Raw genomic sequence first — 22212 nt, 5'->3', positions numbered from 1 at the left:
GCATTTTTGGTTAAAATAGGTACATAAAGTGTTCAATTTTTTTTATATAAGTACTTAAAGTATTCTTTAATTATTGTCACATGTCAAGTTTTTTAGAACTTACATGAAAAAGTTTGAATAGTTTGGTACTTATTTTGACATAAAATTATTTAGGTATCTATTTTGACCAAATAGATAACTTTAAGTATTTATTTTGACAAAAAATACTTTAGTTACTTCATTGAAAAAAGTGTGTATACTTTAGGTACTTAAATGAAAAAAATGGGTATACTTTATTACTTAAATGAAAATGTGCGGTAGGTGTGTAATATTGTAATTGTCCTTTTGTATTAATAAAAGTTCTCTTTTCTCTTAAGTTTTTCAATTTAAGCTTTAGTTGTTTTTAAATTCTTAGTGCACTTGTGTTAGTTTTATTATATGATCGGCTCTGCTGTCTAATTGATATATGGTCGACTCTATATATGGCCAGTCATACTAACTAAGCATTATTGTGGTTTAAGGATTTATAAAATATAAGGCCAACATCAAAGACTTGGTTTAGTGTGAGCGGTATATCTAAGTCCTTTATATTAGGTGTGTTGGGCTAGTCCGCGTCTTTGTTTCGCCACCCCCGCCTGTTCCGTCATCTTTGCATGCAAATTCGGGATACCTGCACTACCAGCCCCTTACCTCTTCCCACTGCCTTACCTCTTCTGGCCCCCGCCCCTTCACCTCTTCTGACCCCCACCCCCGCCTTGTCACTACATCCAACGCCATCATGGGGCACATATAGCTCAGAGTCCCTGTGGTGTTCACCATCGGCCCCCATGAGGGCGATAACGACAGCTTCATCAAGTACGCTAGACTTATATCTCCCCCACCATAAATAATCCGACCATGTCAAAGAACTGATTCAAGGCACGATCGAGGAAAAAATTAGGGTTATTGCTACTGTCATGACCATGGAAGAGATTTTCAACGGAACCAAAGAGTTTAAACGTGAGGTTTTTGACAAGCTTCAACTTGAATTAACTTGTTTGGGCTTTTCATCTACAATTGTAACGTCCAACAGCTTGTTGATTTATCTGGTCACAAGTATTTTTCTTACTTGTTTCAAAAGACTCAGATGGAGGCTGTTAACCAAGCCAAGATTGATGTAGCTGAGGTCAAGATGAAAGGCGAGGTTGGTTCTAAGTTAAGGGAAGGACAAACTAAGCAAAACGGTACCAAGATCGATGCTGAAACCAAGATTATAGCTTCGCAAAGGCAAGGTGAAGGGAAGAAGAAAGAGATAAGGGTAGTAAAGTTATATGTGTGGTAATGAGCTCTTGGCTCAACATTCGAAATTTATTTCCATTTGTAGATTCTTAGTTGTCATTTCGAGGAGTTTACCGTCAGATTGAGGATTCCAAATTAATTCAAGCTACAAAGTACGTCTCGATTATCTTAGAGGGCATGTATTTCATAGACATTTTGTATTAATTGAGTCATAACTCTTTTATTCCACTATGATGTTTTTGAGACATTATTTGGGAACTCCTCAATTTGTAAAACTTAAATGTTTACGCTTTTATCTATAGATGGATATTTATGTCTACGAGTAATGTTTTTTTTAAAAATTGTTAGCCACTTCGGTGGTTTGGTGTAATATTTAAATACTTTAGATTTCGGGTCAGATCAAATTTAGGTATTACATATATCTTTTATATATCTTAGTATTAACAAGTGTAAATATAATTTAAATGTTATATTTTTAATTAACAACATAATATCTAAAATGAATATTTTATCTTTTTAAATTTATTTTTTAACAACAATCTCAAACAAATAAATTTTAAACTGCACTTTTGAAAAACCACTTTTAAACTTTGTTTTAAAAATTTTTTAAAAATCAATTTTTAAAAATAGTGTAAAACTGACCCAAACTTTGAAGTTTATTTTTAATTTAAATTTAATTTATTAAAAAATAATTACGTGGATAATATTAAGAGGTTATTTATTTTCGTGACATACTAAATTTAAGTTATAATACGCACACATTACTTAAAATTTGATCATGTGTTGTGAAGGTGTCTCGTATTGTGATTTAGTCAATAATTGATATTCAAGCTGATATTTTGGCTTACAAAAGAATTCAATTAATACTACGAGGACTCAATTAGAATATGTTTGATATTTATGATAAGTTTAAAACTTAAATCATAATTTGAGGACAGTGGAGATAATTAATCTTGCACTAGTGACATGCTAGATTCTTAGAACCGATGAATGATGAAAATATCATTACTCATAACCAAATAAGAATCTGTTAGAATTTTGGATTAATTTAAAAATAGGTCGTAATTTGATGATGACTAAAGCAATTAATCCTTGCATGGGCGACATTTGCATATCTTTTCTAATTTCTACCATCTAATCCGAGGGCCATACTCAAAATTAATGCCTAACCTAATAAATGTATTAAAATTCTTGTAATCAGCAAAGCACCAGTGGTCTAGTGGTAGAATAGTACCCTGCCACGGTACAGACCCGGGTTCGATTCCCGGCTGGTGCAATATTCTTTTTGTGCTTTTAGTTTACGTTTGTTAAATCGAACTATGGAAAGCTTTCATTGAATTCACTATCTTCGTATACGGGTATCATCATTCCTTTATAGGGGTAATGCTTGTAAAGTATTTTCACAATTCTTATCTACCTGAAGTTTTTGGTCATTGTTCATCTCACCAGGAAGGAGCTTGATGATGTTCAGATGCACATATTTTTTTTTTCACAATAATCTGCATACTGTAAGTGCTGCAACTGAAATCATCATAAGATTGTTTCATAACCTTATCGTGGGGAAATCATCTGTAACCGCTTCAACTTTCTGTCTTCGTTTTGTTGGAAGAATGGATGTATCCCTGCACAATTAGCCCTTGCTTAGCTTCTTCATCAAGGGGTCAAATAGCACCGGTTCTGGTTCAGTCACATTCTGTGATTTTTCAACATCCATTTTCTCTTCTTCATAGCCTGCTGATATTGCAACTCAGATCCAGAGCACAAGTAACATTGATTCACTGAAAGTAATGCTCTCTGGAGAATATTTGAAAGAAACTCCGGATGCGGTTTCGATAAATGATCAAGGTGGCAGGTGGTCTTATGCCAGTTCCACTGAAAGTTTGGTAATAGACCACCAAAGGGTATCAAGGCTTCAACTTGAGATACCCATGGATGCAAAGTCTGCAACAAAATATGAGGTTTCGGGCTAATGGAATACTCTCCAATAGAAGAGATGAAGCATTGTAATAGACATCTAGCAAAGAAAACAGATTGTATAAAAATTTCTGGAAATTCTTAGATTTTTATTTCTCCAAGTAGAAGCATCTGGTAGAGAACTGCTACCAGTCTTTACCTGATAAACAAACTAATTCATTTTTAAACCGTAACTTGGAAGATTACTAACTACAAGTCGCATACAGAAAAATAATACAAGCCTGTTTAATTTAATTTTATTATTTTGGTAATGCATGCTTCTGCTCTCACTGTACACTTCATTATTGTACCCCATCACCCAAACCTCATTATTTCGCTGTAGACTTTGCATCCATGGTTCTTTCAAGTTGAAAACTTGCTCCCCTTTTGTGGAGTATTACCAAACTTCCAGATGAATCGACTTAAAACCCTCTGGCAAACGATCACCTGCAACCTCATTTGTCGGAACAGCATCAGATATTTCTTTCAAATCTTCTTCTGAGAGCTTTACTTTCAGTGAACCAATGTTACTATCAAGATTCTTGAACTTGGTTGTCCCTATAAAATAAAGTGAAAGAATGGGTCAAAACTTTTCAAATTTTAGTATAGATACATGTGCTTGGTACAAGATTTTCATGCCAATTATGATACTTCTTCTGTGGATTTTAGTTCAAATATCAGCAGGCTATCAATAAGAGAAAATGGATGTTGAAAGTTACGAAATGCGACTCACCGGGAATCAGTGCTACATCGTCCCCTTGATGAAGAACCCAAGCAAGTGCTAATTGTGCAGGGGTACATCCATGCTTCTCAGCCATCTTCTCGATTTTCAAATATATGATCTTGTTTTTCTCTAAGTTCTCTACTTGAAACCTTGGAAAACGTTACTTAAAAGTAAAAGTTGGCAATCAGTTTACTGTACAAAGATTAAGGATAGGTAAAGACGTAAATGAGTTAGTTCCCATACCAGATTACTAGTTGCAGGCAATGTTTCCACCACTCCTTTGCCACCAAAGAAACCGCAACAGAGAGGGTTATATGGAACAATCCCGATCCTAAGTTCCCTGCATAGATGAACGCATTTAGATAGTATTTCACCATGGTTTGGCTGGCAGAAGTGAAAAGAGTAATGGTTGATAGCATGAGTTTATTGAGTCCCAAACCTAGGAAATGAATAGAGACTAGTAGGGTTAGAGTTTGAATTTGGAGTTCACTAGTCTTTTTTCAATCCTGATGATTCAAGGTACACGAACAAACCGGCAAAGGGGGACTATTTGTTCCTCGATATCACGAGACCATAGCGACCACTCCATCTGCAAAGCAGTTATCGGATGAACCGTGTGCTCTCTTTATGGTTTCAGGGCTAGCTTCAGATAAGCCTATGTACTTTATTTTCCCCTCTTCCACCAACTTCTTGAGTTCAGACATCTAAAGACAGAAATCTCAACCAGTTAAAAATCAATATATGACTTGGTGTGATGTTATCTAAGATATTGCAGCACTTACAGTATCCTCTATAGGAGTATTGGTGTCAACTCTGTGCTGGTAGTAAAGATCAATATAGTCAACGTCCACGCTTCAAGCTAGCCTTGATTGCTTAACGGACATATTCAGGAGTACCGTTTATATGGTACCAGTTAAGCCAAATTTTTCATAACCAAACTTCGTGGCTAACTCTACCTTCTCTCTTGGTAATTGCTTCAATGCCTGGAAAAAAGACATTTGTTTCACAGATGCATGAATTTCTTTTACAAGAAAAGAACAATAATAAATGCATAAAACCATATCAGTATGATAAGAAAAATCAGGAATCAGTTGCTATTGAGATTGAAAATATAAAGAATTTGTCCAAACATGTTTACCTTTCCAACCAAAATTTCATTAGTTCTGCGTCCATAGATATCTGATGCATCAAAAAAAAAAAAAAGTGTCTCCTCTATTGAATGCGTGCTTGATAATCGATATGCCAACATGTTCTGGAACAGGGTCATTGTAAAATCCAGTAAGCCCCACACAGCCAAAACCTAGCTTTGATACCTACCAAAGAAAATCATGTATCTTAATCCGAAATTCCACAGTCTGCAAATTTTGATCCTTTTTCACTCTAGGAATGTCAACACTCTGCTGCTCCTTTGCCATCTTTTGATCCTTTTTTGTTCTTTCTTTTGTCAACGAGTCGAGGCTTGTCTTGTTAGAGTAGAGACAAAAAAAAAGTAACTATAAAAATTTAGGAAATGGGTATTATTAGAGAAGATCATCTTTGCATAACTTCATGAAAACATGTATTGTTATATTGAACAAATTATGCTTAGTTTCATAGCTTCCAATAAGCAGATTGAGAACTTTTTAGTTACAATTTCCTCATCTAACTAAAACATGTTTCATACTATAAATCACAACAACCCAAATGTTTTTTAGCACAAAATTTAGTCTTTGGTAATCAAAGAGCCTCTAAGTACCAAATAGTAAAGGTAAATGATGATTTCTAAATATACAGTTGAGATTAAAATTCATGGAAATGGGATTAGCTAACATAATTACCCCTATAAATAAAACAAACCCAGATTGAATTTCACGGAAACTATAAACAAAATCAGAAATCGAAGTGAAATTAAGAATTTAATTTGTCCAAGTGGCAAGTGGCAACCTGCTACAATGATATGTTAGTAGCAGAAACAACAGTGTTCAGCTGATAAACAACCTGTTTCATTATCAGACTATCAACTCCCAAGATTAGTAACTATAAACCAATCAAAAAAAGTCATACAATCATGCTTTTTTGTTTCATTGTGCATTCCAGTTAGCCCCATACAGCCAAACCCCAACTTCGAAATAATAGTAGAGTTGGAGCAGGGTCTCAAGTTAAACAATAACTTGAATAGACGATAGACTGCACAGAAGAACAAAAAAACCTTACCTCGAGTCCTTGAGTGCCTAGTTTCACTCTAGGAATCTCAACACTCTGATGCTGCTCAGCCATCTTTTCGCTTTTGTTCTCGAAACCAATGGTGTATCTTGGTGAAGAGCTGAAAAGGCTGTCAGCAATAGGAAACAGCCACCGGTGAAATATGTGGTGGTGTATTTAGATTAGCAACTTTAGTACCCATAATCTGATGAAGTACCCTAAATGTATGAAAGAAATTAGAGTAAATTACACATTTAACATCTAAACTATCAGTTTTAGTCTGTTTTAGTACCTAAACTTTTAATTCTTTTCAATATCATACATAATTTTTATTTTTATTTTATTTTAGTACTTACCGTTAAAAACTTAATTCACTTAGTACATAAACTATCGATTTTGGCCTTTTTAGTACCTAAACTTTAAAGAAAAAAATTCAAAAATTAACGTTAAATTTTGAACATTGATACTAAAAATGAAATAAAAACTAAATTTTAAATATAATTTTGAAAAAATTGAAAGTTTAAGTATTTAAATTGGATAAAAATAATAGTTTAAATACTAAACGCATAATTTACCCAAGAAATTATTGGTGGAATGTTTTCAGCAAATTCCCATAAAAGGTCAGCATATTGCTAGAAAACTTAAAACAACTAAACACAGTGGTATAGTGGTAGAATAGTATCCTGCAGGTTTAGTTCTCAGTTGCCCCCATTTGGATTTTAATTACAGTTGAGAATATTATATATATTTATTGACGATCATTTTTTTAGGTTAAAATCAGAAAAATTATGCACTTTACATAATTTATTAGGGAAAACATAATATTTTCGATTTTAATTTAAAATATTACTCAATTTATAATAAAAAGTTGCGTATTTGATATAATTTTCAGTTACAACACATTATAACCTTTAATTAACCTTGTACTAATTGGTTGTATTTTAAAATCATCAACCTCGAGATGGACATGACATGTACAACTTTCTAGTAATAGGTACATTATTAAGTAGCTGAACTTTTCTCGTATAGCAGACTTAAGTGGGTGACAAACACGAATATTTCTGGAAAAGGGAAGAATCACAATAGCATAGATAGTATCATAATTGTTCATTAAGGGTGCGTTTGGTTTACGAAATGTAAGATTACCAGTAGGAATAAAAGATTATCAGGGAATAGGATTACTGAGAATGTTGTATTTTGTGTTTGGTTGGTTTAGCGAGAATGTAAGATTACCGTGTTTGGTTAAAGGAATAAAAGATTATTGGAATATATATTTGACCAAATTGTCCTTATTATATATTTGTATAATATTACAAATTGTAAAATATTTATATATTTTCCTTAAAAAATTAAATTCATAATATTTATATAATTTTTTTTTTACAAAATTAAAAATATAAAAAAAGTTTAATGAAAGGGTAAAAAAAAATTTAACCCCTGAACTTCATATAAAATTTTAAATATAGATTTTTTTTGTAAATCTAAAATAATTTAAGGATAAATTTGTAATTTAACCTTCGTAGAATTTTTATTATTCAATGACAGAAGAATGATATTTTTGAAAAAAAATAAAAATTTAAGGGCATTTTAGTCCAAAACGCCGGTAATATTACAATACCTAAGAGAATGGAGGTAATGACATTCCCGGTAATATACCCAAAAAAATTTACTATTAGTAATAAAACATTACCGGGAATGAGATTACGGGTCAACCAAACATGAGAATGCCACAATCCTTGAACCAAACACTCCCTAAAGAAAATAAATCAGTGATAGCACTCTTGTAAAAGACCAAAAATATGAAATTTAGCTTGAAGAAAGCTTCTCAGCGAAGCACCAGTGGTCTAGTGGTAGAATAGTACCCTGCCACGGTACAGACCCGGGTTCGATTCCCGGCTGGTGCAGTTGATTTTTTGTGCTTTTCAGTTTACGTTTGCTGTTTGGAATATCACATGTGGGAGTTAAATCAAACTATGGAAAGCTTTCACTAGCTTCATAGTGCGGGAATCATCATTCCTTAACATCGATTCATTGAAGAAGAAGATTTGAAAGAAATTCCGGATGCGGTTCCGATGAACGAGGTGGCAGGTAATGCTTGCTTCTGCTCTAACTGAACCCTTCATTATTGTATCCGATCACCCAAACCTCATTATTTTGCTGCAGACTTTGCACCCATGGTTCTTTCAAGTTGAAACCTTGCTCCCCTTTGGTGGTGTATTACCAAACTTCCAGGCCAATTGACTTAAACCCTCTGGCAAACGATCACCTGCAACCTCAGTTATCGGATGAACCGCGTTTTCTCTCTTTATGGTTTTAGGGCTAACTTCAGATAAGCCTATGTACTTTATTTTCCCCTCTTCCACCAACTTCTTGAGTTCAGACATCTAAAGACAGAAATTTCAACCACTTAAAGATCAAATATATGACTTGGTATGATGTTATCTAAGATGATTGCAGCAATTACAGTATCCTCTATAGGAGTATTGGTGTCAATTCTGTGCTGGTAGTAGAGATCAATATAGTCCACATCCAGGCGCTTCAGGCTAGCCTCGATTGCAGTGCGTACATATTTGGGAGTACCGTTTATTATGGTACCGGTTAAACCAATTTTTTCATAAATGGTACCATTGCAGCACTTTCAATGTCCTCCATTGGTGTCATTTATCCAACGTCGTCAAGGTTTCTCAGGCTAGCCTCAACCGAGGCACAGACATATTCAAGGGTGCCATTTATTTCAACAAAAGGCTCCAACTTGACAAAAACAAAATATTTGGCTAATTGTACCTTCTCTCGTAACGGTTTCTTCAATGCCCGAGAAGTGATCGGTTGATGAATTGCTTTAACAAGAGACAAACCAATGGTATCATACCAAATATGTTACCTTTCCAACCAAAATTTCATTTGTCATTTGAGAAGTGTGCTCTAAGTATTGAAACAGGTATATAAAGTCTGTTCAAACCAGTTGCCAACGAAGCACCAGTGGTCTAGTGGTAGAATAGTACCTGCCACGGGTCTTGATCGGCTTGAGCTTGATCCCTAGACTCTCGGGAGAGAGAAGTCCGGGAGCTATGCATGACTGACTCGATGGACTCAAAGGGTTCAAACCATTGCTTGATGAGGTAGCAAAATGTGGTTCGAAACCGGAAAGAATCGACTCTTCAAAGAGAAACCTAAGTCGACGAGAACTTAAAGACTAAAATGACCTAGAAAAGAAGAGACTAAAATGACAATATAATCAAATGTCAAGGGATGGTTTATTTACTCGTTATACCTAAATAAAATATCTGACAGAACTTAAGGGCCAAGTCTAATCAAGTTCAAAATTTATTTTATATAATTCAAAATCAATATGTTGGTAATAAATAAATATATACTTGTTGAGTTATTCGATGTACCTATAATGTAACTATTTTCGTCGCTCACAAGATGATTGTAAATGTGATTTACTAGTTCTTTTCTAGCGAAAACAATCAAATCTACAGAGATCCATTCATTGGTCAAATAATAAAAAATGTTCATGTTATTCATTGGTCAAACAACCAAATCTACAGAGATCCATGTAGACAAAGGTGTGAATTACATATGCTCTTATCACTTTTGTAAACATACAATATTATATTTATGTGAATTATTGAATTTATTTACTTTTCAAAATAAGTCGAATGATGTTTATCTATTTTGATTAAAGGTTTTATTATATTTATTCACATGTATATGTAGGAAATGTTCTTCATTTTAGATAATGAAACCATTCCATTACTACCAACCCAAAGAAATACGACCTCTCTGAGATATACGGTTTATGCCGTAAAGGTACGAAGTTAGACTAATTTGGAAACATTGGGCAATTTACTTTATACCAACTATTCCGTCTGGTTTTTGGTTCCTAGTCTGATTTTATTAGTAGCCATGATTGGGGCTATAGTACTAACTAGGCATAGGACTATCCACGGAGCGGTGAAAAGACATGATGTATTCCGACGAAATGTTATTTCTTTTAGGAGGACTATAATGAGGAGGACGACAAACCCAATCACGAGATAATAAAAGGCCCGGAAATCTTGGTTCAAATCCAATTCGTGAGAGTAAGCGTATGAATAAGAGTGAATAGTGAGAAACTGAAAAGATTTTGAATACATCCCATGACTTCTGATAAGTGAACGCTTGCTTCCCCACTAGAGGGAAGGGAAGGAAAGCGTTCCAAAGATAAAGTATCTGGTCTGATACACTACCTTTCTCTCACTCAATAGATGTATATGGTCTGATATGGTACAATACAATACGAGAAGATGGAATGCAATGGGATGGATGGTAGAGGGCTGCCTGCGCCCAAAAGCGATGATTCACTTGTCTGCACAAGTAGTCTCACTAGCAGCTTCACTAACAATATCTTTTTGTATAGTCGAAGTTACTAGTTTAATATTACCATGAGCATTTTGAAAAAATTTATTAACATTTTCATTATGAGAATCAAGAAACTGCGAGAGCTCTAGAAAGTTACCTTGATTACAATAATCATCAGACTCATAATGTCTGCGAAAACCAATCCTTATCGTTAAAGGAATCGAACGCGATCAACTGTAGATGTAAGATGAGTTCGATTGTCTTGTTAGCTTAATTAGATTGCTTCGTAAGGACAACTTCAACATGTTGTTTCTAATTCATTAGAGCTTCGCATTTTTTAAAGCTACATTGTGAGCATTATTAGGACCTCCAACATGAAGTTGAAACCTGCTCTTATCTTTCCAATTCTTAAATCCATCAACGACAAATGTATCACCTCCCCTTGCTCTCCTTTAGATTAAGGCCTCACAAGATAACATTGTAAACAAAATGTTGCATCTTTGGATACACTATATTCCAACCAACTTTTATGCTCTTCGAACCACTTGGGATTCAAACTTCATAATTTATCATTATACTTCTTCTTAGGAAACTTGTGTTCTTTAGGTTGGTAAGAACCTTTCGACAAATAAGCCCTTCTAATTTCTTCATGATCATTATGATGATATTCTATAATCTTTGATCTTTTTCTGGGATCTCCTTAAGATTTTTCAAGTCAACTTCTAGAAACCTTTTTCTTGCCGATCATGAATCATTTATTGTTGTCTTCCTTTTAAAATATTTTTCCATGCCTAAATAGAAAAAGATTTAATTAAATTATAACATAAAAACAGAAAATATAATATAATATAAGAAAGAATTTTATTTATTAGTATATATTTTCATGATGTTCATTTCTATTGTGCGACACCAGACGGTGTACCTTGGTGTATGCTTTTCGCTGACGACATTGTCCTCGTTGCTGAAACAAAATCTGAGTTGAATAGTAGACTGGCTACCTGGAAGACTGCTTTGGAAGAAAAAGGTTTAAGGATCAATATTGAAAAGACAGAGTATTTATGTTCAAACTTCAATGGGAACCAAAACGATGAAGATGTAGAAGTATGCATAGAATGACACGTTATTCCCTCAAAGGATTGTTTCAAGTACTTAGGGTCTATGATACATAAAGATGGGCGTGTAGATGATGACGTTACACACCGTATAAAGGCGGGATGGCTAAAGTGGAGGGCCGCTAGTGGAGTTTTGTGTGACAAGAAAGTGCCTCTAAAACTTAATGAAAAATTTTATAGAATGGCAATAAGACCAGCGCTGTTGTATGGATCAGAATGTTGGGCACCCAAGAAGGATCACGTAAGGAGGATAGAGGCCGCAGAAATGAGAATGCTTCGATGGACATGTGGTAGGACTCTGTGGGATATGACGACAAACTCTGCTATTAGGATGTCCTTAGGGGTGGTGTCTGTTTCCGAAAAATTGAGGGAGAGAAGACTACGGTGGTTTGGGCACGTCCTTAGGCGACTACCGTCGGATGCGGTCAAGAGGGTAGAGCCGATTACAGTCGACGGTGCCAGAAGGAAATGAGGACCAAGGCGGAAGTGGGATGACTGCTTGAGATCTGATTTGATGGATTTAGGCCTTACCGAAGACATGACCTATGATAGGAAATTATGGAGGCTTAAGACTAGGGTAGTCGAGTAGTGTGGGTCCAATCTATAGGGTGTATCATCTTTGTCTTCTTTTAAAGGCATTTGTAGTAATTTCCATGACTTTTACTTTTTATACTTTTCTGTTATTGGTATTTATAAATGATTAGAACTGGGCTTGATATCGTTGTCTTCTGTGTATCATTCTCGTCATGTTTCCTCTGTATAAATTTAGCCGGGTCTTATGTTTCTGTCTATATACAGAGATTCTTTCGCAGGGATTATTTTGCAGGGATTACTCCCCATTACAGAAGCACATATGGTATTAATGACTGCATATGAATACTGTTTAGCTATGTATTTATGTAATTATTTATACATGCATTGCATTTTATCTATATTTTTAATTTTTTGACTGCCGGAGGTCTTTCACGGAAGCTATTCTCAACCTGGCGTTGGGGGCAGCCTACTACCCTACCTCCCCCTTACCCCATACATATGGGAATTGGGTTTTGTTGTTGTTGTTGTAAAATACATAAAATATTAAATGTAAAATGATTTTATTTATCGGAGTAGTATATATTTCCATGATTTTCATCTCTATTACATAACAAAATGTATTCAGGTATTAATGTTGTTTCCATGATTTACATGACAAAATTTATTCACTCATTTTTTTTTTTCATAATTTTATTTCTCTCTGTAGCTAAAACTCGTTTATTTCTTTTTATAATTTTTATTTCTTTCCATAACTATGGCATTTTCAACCCACAAACAACAATAATATTTGCCAAAATTGTACTCATATTTTCTTTCCATAGCTAAAACTCATTTATTTCTTTCCATAGCTTTTATTTGCCAAGGTGGAAGTGGGAAAATACTCGTATTTTTTTCAACGCAATCAGCTTATCGGCATCCCCACTTTACCGCTACAAGAAATGAGGTGCATGAGGAAGGTCGCAAAATAATCGACGGTTGGACGTCCCTCAGTGAACATGAGCAGGGAAGGACGGATGGGCATGGGCCCGAACCCAACGGGTTTCGACCCGACTCTATCAAGTCGGATTTAAGAAAAATCAGGTTAATGTCGGGTTGGGTTCGGGTTTATGGTGAAAAATACCCGACCTAATCCGACATGGGAAAAATATATAATTTTACCTTATATATTTAGGAATAATTACAATAATACCCCTCTATATATTTTTTTTCCAATTAAACCATTATTTTTATTGAATAAAAATAATATTTTTATTATTATTTCGGGTCGAGTTTTTAAGTTATATATCGGGTCGGGTTGGATTTTATTAAGTCATGTTTTTATTGAAATCTTGTTTTAGTCGGGTCGAGTCGGGTCTCAGGTGGAGGATTCATTGTTCTTGGGTCGGGTCGGGTGGACCAAAAACCCGACCCATGACCATCCCTAGGTGGGCAGAAAGACAATTGTTTTTCTTGAAAATTTTAAATTATCTTTATATTTAATTTTTTATATATTTCTATTAAAAATTTGTTTTCGTCCTCTAAAATTTTATGAATTTAACTTTACTCTCTCTGTAACTTTATAAATTCAAATTTACCTCTAACATAAAATCATGCATTTGTCACGGTTGCTCGACTTTCAAGACAAATTATTAACAAATATTAAATGTAGGTAGAGACAGATGCAAGAATTTAACTTAAATAAGGTAAAATTTTAAAATTTTAAAAGAGATGAATTTATAGAATTTTAGATGATGAAAATAAATTTCTAATAGAAAATTTATTCAGAAAATCTAAAATATATGAAACTTCTAAATTCTTTCTTCTTAAAATTTTGTTGAAAGAATTAGTGTTTTTGCCAAAAGCTTATCTTTACATGAAGAAAACATTGGAGGCAGGAAGGTAGCGCTAGAAGAATGCATCCTCATGCTGATAAGCTGAAATGGCAGCAACCAGCGGTAGACTGGGTGAAAATCAACACAGATGGCGTTGTTTCGAGTAGTGCAATGGACGGGGTATTCAAGGATGCGGATGGTAGTTAGTTTTTTGGATTTTAGGGAAATGAAAATAAACTTTTAATAAAAATATTTAAATTATATGAGAATTTAAAATTTTGAAGGACGATGGTTTGCATTAATGAAAAAAGCATGCCAAATGCCTGGAGAAGGTTCTTTCAAGCTGTCAGGTGGCCTGTGAACCTCAATCCAATGCCAACACAAGGTGTTGTCATAGTCCAATACCAACCCAAGTTTTGACCTTCAAATTCACTCCCCGTGACTGAATCTGATCATTACGTCTGGAACCCTGTTTTGAAGTATTGTTTACTTCTAATAGCCTTGTCTTAAGTCCCAGATTGAAAGCATTTGACTCGACTAGTTTGTCTAATGACTTGCTTCAAACCAAAACCCAGTTTATCTAGTAAGAAGAGACATTAGATCCCTTAAACAATGTCGGAAGTTTAAATCCCGACATTTGCAAATGGAACAAAAGTGGATTGGAGGGTCACCCCATAACGGGCCTCTACAAAACTTGATCGATTAATAGATTAGATATCGGTGGTTAACAAAAAAAAATACTCTTGCTTCAAGATTTGACGGAATAAATTTGAGTCACTGGCTCATTGCGTGGTTCAATTCAACTCTCCCTTGGAGACATGGCCTTGAAAATGGCACAAAGATTGAATATCACACTGAGCCTTTTTCCTAATGGTCACAAAGGTGTAAGATTTATGAAAAGACAGACCACCAAACATTGAATTAGCTTTGCCATTTTTGTACCTTCCTGCCTGCAAAAAGAAGAAAAGAAAAAGATGGAATATGGTGCTAGATATTGTAATCTATAATTCACCATTGTCTAAGCAAGCCAACACTTTCTCTCTCTCTGGTTTTAGGCCCCCTCTAAATGCTTCATTTCTTTCACCTACCGTGAATCACTCAATCTTGCCAAAATGGGGTGGCTCAGATCCCTCCTCTTCCCATTGAAGAAGCTCTGGTTTCGAATGCACTCGGCTCCAAGAAAGAGTATTTTCTTTTCTGCAACATTTTGCAACATACCATACAATGTACATTCTTCATTCATTCATCATGATTGAACATGTTTTTATATATTTTTTTTTGTGTGTGTGTGTGTGATTTTCAGGTAGGGGGATATATATTTTATATGAAGATGTGAAGTCATGCACAGATGAGGATGTTCATGTACTCTGGTCCATACTGGTAGAATCTCATTCACCCCAAATCAAATCAAAACAATGAAGCATTTCAAGTATATCCTTTAGTATTTACTTATCAGAAAAAAATAAATGCTAGTGGAAATAAGAAAAAATACCGTTTTTTCTTTTGGTTACACTGTAAAGGTTCTGTTTGATCATGGCGTTGAAGTGATGTAGTCTACTGTTCTAAAAGGATGAGTCCCAGTAAAAAAAACGTGGACATGCATTTTATCTATCTACATAACTAAGCTGGATGAGATATCATCCATCATTTAAGTTCCTAGCATTATGATCATCATCTTGAATCTTGATCAAAATACATTGAAATGAAGATATAAAGAACTACCGTGGCATTCATCGTCGTTTATTTATAGCTTTAAGCGACCTTGGAGCTCTCCCTGGCATTATGATCATCATCTTGAATCTTGATCAAAATACATTGAAATGAAGACATAAAAAACTACCGTGGCATTCACCGCTGTTCATTTATAGCTTTAAGCGACCATGGAGCTCTCCTCCATCTCCATTTTAAGCCACCAAGCTCTAATATCGGTCGACAATGACATAAACATTGTCCGCTTATCCTTGTTAAGGAATAGTTTTGTGGCAAAAGTATAAATTGGACTTGGCTGATGTTTTCATTTATAGCTTTAAGCGACCATGGAGCTCTCCTCCATCTCCATTTTAAGCCACCAAGCTCTAATATCGGTCGACAATGACATAAACATTGTCCGCTTATCCTTGTTAAGGAATAGTTTTGTGGCAAAGTAATATAATTGGCTCTTCTTTGGAACTTCTTCCTCCATGTTATCCAGCAATTGAATCGCCTCGGGGATGTTGTATGGCTCAGAACTTGACTTGGCTGATGTTGCGGCACTCATGCTTTCGGCCGCACTACACAATCTTTCTGCCTAAACAGTTTCAAAACTCTCCCAACTAGTTTTGGTACTTTCTCTTTACCCTTGTTGAGATGAGAAGAGTCCGACTCTGGGGATCTCTTCTTCTGGTGGAGTGGCTCTGACTGGTGTTCTGTTTCGGAATGAGCCAGAGGATTCTGTTCCATAAAATGGTTATCAATCTCATGCAAATGTTTACCCATTGCCTTTTTCGGCATTTGAATCTCCTCTAAGGCGACAACAACCTCCTCGGCCTCTATTTTAAGTGGTTCATCATCATCAGTTACGTCAATCGACTGTAAACCAAACATGTGCGCGAAAGTTGCATCGTCATTGATACCTTGAAACATCCAGTCCAATTTGTTTTCCAGTTCTGGATTAATACCACCATTTTTAAACTTCGTAGCCTCGGGCATTATCTGTGCACATTTATATACGAGCATTATCGATCATATATTCAGGAAAATGAAAAAAAGAAGATCAATAAACACTTTGTTATGAGAGTCAATCATGTACCTTCAACTTCTTTTCCCACCATACCTCTGAAGTATTGAGATTGTTCTTATTTGGATCCCAACCCAAACATGTATCGTTCCCTTTGAGCTGTTTCCATAGCTTCCATTCTTTTTTCAGTAGATCCCACCGATTCTTCAGCTGCGACTTCACATATTCTTTACCAGTTTCTTTGTTGAAATTTGCAACCAACCTCGACCACCCTTCCTTTTTGAAGTAAGTTCCTCTCCTGCAATTATGATCTTTTTCCTTTATACAAAGATCGCAGAATATCATCGTTAAGTTCCTGTCCCATACAGCCTTGATCTTCTCGTTACTCCTACCACGAGGAACTTCTGTTGTAACGATTCGAGCATTTTTCATCTATAACAAATATAACAGAAAAACAGAATCATATAAACTTGCTGGCAATAGAAAAAGAAAAGAAAAACATCCATCTGTTAAGAACTGAAGTTGATCAAAGTATAAGCCATTCTGTTTCTGAACAAAAATATATTCTCTAGTCAGAGAATCACACATGGATCAACCGAACAATACAGATTGCGTCCAAGCCAATTAACATTCCAGAGTTGTTTATATATACAGCCACACACTCGCAAACGCATACGAAAGTTGTTTTCATTCGCAGCTTTGCAGAGATACATATGTTTGACCCAATCCCAAGTGTGTGTGTATCCTGAGATCAAAGAGTTGAGCTCGATTTGATAATCTTGCCAAATATTAAAACCATATACATACATACATGCATGTATGTGCATGTAGAACACACCCACAGGCACAAGCATTCACACACATACAAAAGACAACACACATTCTTACATGCAGGCATACACATAAACAGCCATACATAAATATATACTCATCCTTACATACATGCTGAAACTTGGTCAACAGGAAGTAGCTACAATTCTTAGCTCTCTATAAATGACCCCTTTTTTGTGCATTGTGAACCTTGAAACCCTAAAATAATACATTAATAAACTAAATATTGTTCAAGCCATGAAAGAATAGCACGTGAAAAACAAACCCATAGGAGAAAAAATTGCAGAGCAACACAAAATATGCAAACCCCATTAACCAGACAGCATTGAAACAAAAAACCAAGAAATAAAGATCACAAAGGAATCAACTTTAGAAAATGGGTACCTTGGGCCGAAATGAGGGCAGAAAATATATGGATCGTTACATGAAATAAACGGGAGAGAGATTTTGTAGATGAGAGAGTGATGAATCTGGAATGAGAACCATTTCGCGTTTGTCCAAACGCGTGGTTTGATGGACGTTTAGGTCCCAAACGCGGTCAGGAGATGGAATTGCGAATTTCGTTTGCGATTGCGTTTGAACGCAGTGTGCAATTATGCCACGTGGAGAAGTTAACGTCATGCTTGGCAAGGAAAAAAGAATTGATAGGGGGATAGGATAATTTTAATAAATTACAAAGTAGAACCATATTTTTACAATTTTTGGTTTTGGATAACCTATTTCTGCATACTTCTTTCCTTTAATAAACATGGTTTGTTGATAATTCGATATAGTGGCAGTAATTGGATGATTAATTCGGTTTCTTCAGGTTGATATATATGAGTCCAGGCCATTCATTGGAGGCAAAGTAGGTTCTTTTGTTGATAGGAAAGGAAATCACGTTGATATGGGGCAGCATGTGTTTTTTTTTGTTGCTACAACAATCTATTTCGTTTGATGAAAAAGGTTAAGCACAGGGCCTTACGATAGTGATACGACTTTCCCATGGTCATTTGACATTGTATAATTCATGCCATTATATTTATTGTGAAAAAACATTCAATTTTGCAAGGAAATAAGATTTTTTTATCATTCATGCCATTACATCGGATACCTATATTCGACATATGCAGCTGAGTCCGTGTAACATAGTGTCATCCTTTTAACGTAGGTTCAACTGTCTATCTGGCCTCTGATAGTTTTTCCTTGATCCCTACTTGATTCCAGGTGGGTGCAGATAAAAATCTACTTGTGAAGGATCATACTCATACATTTGTAAACAAAGGGGGCGAAATTGGTAGTATGGTTTGCGTTAAATCCTATTTTAACAAATTCGAAGATAATAAATTTTATGTTAAGGTCTTACATTAAGAAATCGAACTAAAATGGTAATTCTTTCAATCATGCTTTCCTTTGTTCAATTCATGACTTTGAGTTTGGATGCAGAACTTGATTTTAGATTTCCAGTTGGAGCTCCCTTGCATGGAATTAATGCCTTTTTAACTACAAATCAACTGAAGGTTTTCTACTATCCTTTTCTCAACTATTATTATTGCTACGGCCATCGTCGTATCGTCAACGGCATTTGTAAGACTTGTTTTCCCGAATCCTTAAGTTATATAGTCTACCCTACAGTATACCTTTCCTGTTAATACAAGTTTTACTTGTATTCCCGAGGAAAGTACTGGTACTTATGCTACTCTATTCATTTTTTTTTTCAATTGCAGACTTATGATAAAGCAAGAAATGCCGTGGCACTTGCCTTAAGTCCGGTCGTGAAGGCTCTTGTTGATCCAGATGGAGCGATGAAGGATATAAGAGATTTAGATAGTGTATGTAAGATTACTTCAATACATACTTATTTAACATCTAAATAGCATTCATCAAGTGTCCTACACTATATATGATCCTTTCTCGTTCTTTCTTTCGTTCCTGTTAAGAAGACAGTTGAACTCAAACGAAATTTCTTTACTTTGTTCCATTTTCATAATCCTCATGCTTTTCTAACTCTTCAATCATGTTCTCTCCTCCGAATCCTTCTTTTCCAATAAACAACTTGTTCTCGGCATTTTCTCTTTACTTTTTCCCTATGCATTTCCCATATACTTAAAATTCATTTTCTACTTGCAGATAAGCTTCTCCGATTGGTTTTTATCTAAAGGTGGTACACGCACAAGTATCGAGAGAATGTGGGGTCCGGTTGCTTACGCCTTGGGTTTCATTGACTGTGATAACATAAGCGCTCGTTGTATGCTCACCATTTTCTCACTGTTTGCCACTAAGACTGAGGCTTCCCTTCTGCGTATGCTGAAGGGTTCTCCGGATGTATACTTGAGTGGTCCGATCAGAAATTATATAACCAAAAGAGGGGGCAGGTATGTTATAAACACAGGCATGGGAACTATTTAGTAGGGATGACAGTTCACTTATAGGTTTCTTCTGTAAATAAGACGAGTCCTCGTTTTTAATAGCTTTATTTGCTAAAACAGGTTCCATCTGAGGTGGGGATGCAGAGAGATACTTTACGAAAAATCCGCCGAAGGAGAGATATATGTCACAGGACTCGCCATGTCTAAAGTAAATCACCTCTAACGTTGGTTCGTGTAAATATTGGAAATATAGTTGCAAATTATGCATTTGATCAGAACAGTTTCATAACTGAATTTCTTAAAGATGTTAAGGTCTTGAGTTCACATTTTTATTATTTTATTGTTGGCTACTAACAAGAAACTTGTAAAAGCCGATGCATACGTTGGTGGTCTATAGACAGATCTTCCGGTTCAAAAAGTTCCATTTTCAGCTTTTCGTTTGATGGAAAACAGTTCTTTATAATTGCTTCTCATTTGATGGCAACGTGTGATGTACCCGGAATAAAAAGGCTACTTCCATCCCATTGGAGGGAAATGCAATTTTTTAATGACATTTACGAGCTAGTCGGAGTGCCGGTTGTTACCGTACAACTTAGATACAATGGCTGGGTCACGGAGTTGCAGGTGTGGAGCGGTCAAGGTAATTCTTTCATCTTATTTTACTCTGGGTTGTGAATAAAGTTGCAAATAAAAACCGCTTATCGTGCTTTGTTTACTTATTTGTCCGTAACTCGTTAAAAGGCAACTGAGGCAAGCTGTTGGCCTTGATAATCTCCTGTACACTCCGGATGCGGATTTCTCCTGCTTTGCAGACTTGGCTCTCACTTCTCCGGAAGATTACTACACCAAGGGACAAGGCTCATTGCTCCAGTAAGGACATGCTTTTTCTTAGTGTTATTACTTCTTATATTGACATTGTGCAATGGTTTATCCTCATTTGTTACATATTATCATGTTTAGTAATTATCGTCGCCGTGCTGGACTTAAAAATGAAAAAAAGATGGTTTCAGTCTTCAAATATCTAAATACTATTTAATCGTTTATACCATGTTAATTGTTGGATATGAATTTGGACCAAAATTTGATTACATGTAAATAGGGCTGTTGAGACTTCTCCATGTTCTCTTTTAACCGAGTTATTGTTCGTTTGGACGGTGTCTTTCAGATGCGTCTTAACACCAGGTGACCCTTACATGCCATTGCCAAATGAAGAAATCATAAAGCGAGTAGCAAAGGAGGTTAGTAACTCCTAAGGAGACCTTGTTCTTAAGTTGATTGCGATTTCCGATAGAGTAAAATGCTTGCCTGAGTCCATACGCTTTCCAAACATATCATGATAGAGTAAAATGCTTGTCTGAGTCCATATCGCTTTCTGAACATATCGTACTTTACTTTATACAATGTCCGTGTCTTTGGTCCACTAGTTTCTATAACATGCATTTGGTTGAATTCTAAACACATCTGCACAGGCACACTACTAGAATCTCTAAGAGGGGTTATATCAAAGTAATTGCAGACAGAGACAATTGAGAAAGAAACTAGTTTTGCTCATGTTTTTCTTCAATATCTGCTAGTTTAGTTAACTGTTTCATGTATTAACAAGTACGGCCGTCAGCCGGAGAGTTTATAGTTTGGCTTGCCGATGGATCTTGTCCGGGTTCAATGACAAAAGAGGACCTTTGTGGTAGTTTACTTTTAAAACCTCTTCACCACTGTCTCAAACGCCTTGTGATTACTGTCATTACTGATTAACCATTCATACCTTATTTGGTGTTTTCATGAAGGTTACTGAAATTTCACTCTCATCATCATCACACCTTTAATCTTCCTGTTTTGTCAGCAGGTTTCAGTTTTATTCCCTTCGTCCTGATGTTTAGAAGTTACTTGGTCATCTGTTGTCAAAATCGGGCAATCTCTATATCGTGAAGGACCTGTTAAAGATCCATTCAGACCTGATCAGAAGACACCTATAAAGAACTTCTTTCTTGCTGGATCTTATACAAAGCAGGTAACTTCCTAACTCATCTTCCTGCATTGCTTAGAAGACTAACTTTTTCTGCTAGATGAAAAAAACGAAATAGTATAGCAAGAAGCCGACACGAGGGAAATGCAATATATATATATGACAATGGTATAAAAAATCCATGGTATTACTGTGTGCAGGATTATATAGACAGCATGGAAGGAGCAACTTTGTCTGGCAGGCTAGCATCAGCCTATATATGTGATGCAGGGGAAGAGTTAGTGGCACTGCAAAAGAAGCTTGCTGCAATTGGATCTCAACAACAGATTCCTGATGAGTTAAGCCTTGCATAAATACTTCATTTGTATAGTTTTTATACCCAAGCCTCCTCAAATATGGCTGCTCAATACATTTAACATTATGTAATCCAAGGAAGTT

The 22212-nt window shown here is 35.5% G+C and overlaps 2 non-coding genes and 3 pseudogenes across 2 annotated transcripts; 3 read left to right on the top strand and 2 right to left on the bottom strand.

Annotated features, from left to right (window-relative positions):
- The first annotated feature begins 2462 nt into the window (after positions 1-2462).
- On the top strand, positions 2463-2533 carry TRNAG-GCC. Its single transcript has one exon. It is a non-coding gene; the product is annotated as a tRNA-Gly (tRNA).
- Positions 2534-3558: 1025 nt separating this feature from the next.
- LOC120185200 lies at positions 3559-20701 on the bottom strand (annotated as a pseudogene).
- TRNAG-GCC lies at positions 7949-8019 on the top strand. The gene has a single exon. It is a non-coding gene; the product is annotated as a tRNA-Gly (tRNA).
- LOC120185180 lies at positions 15416-18050 on the bottom strand (annotated as a pseudogene).
- LOC120184961 lies at positions 18009-22170 on the top strand (annotated as a pseudogene).
- The last annotated feature ends 42 nt before the right edge of the window (positions 22171-22212 follow it).

This window comes from Hibiscus syriacus, unplaced genomic scaffold, assembly GCF_006381635.1.
Source record: "Hibiscus syriacus cultivar Baekdansim isolate YM2019G1 unplaced genomic scaffold, ASM638163v2 tig00003973_pilon, whole genome shotgun sequence".
Classification (NCBI taxonomy): domain Eukaryota; kingdom Viridiplantae; phylum Streptophyta; class Magnoliopsida; order Malvales; family Malvaceae; genus Hibiscus; species Hibiscus syriacus.
Note: the sequence above shows the minus strand (reverse complement) of the source record. Positions and strands in the feature narration are given on the sequence as shown.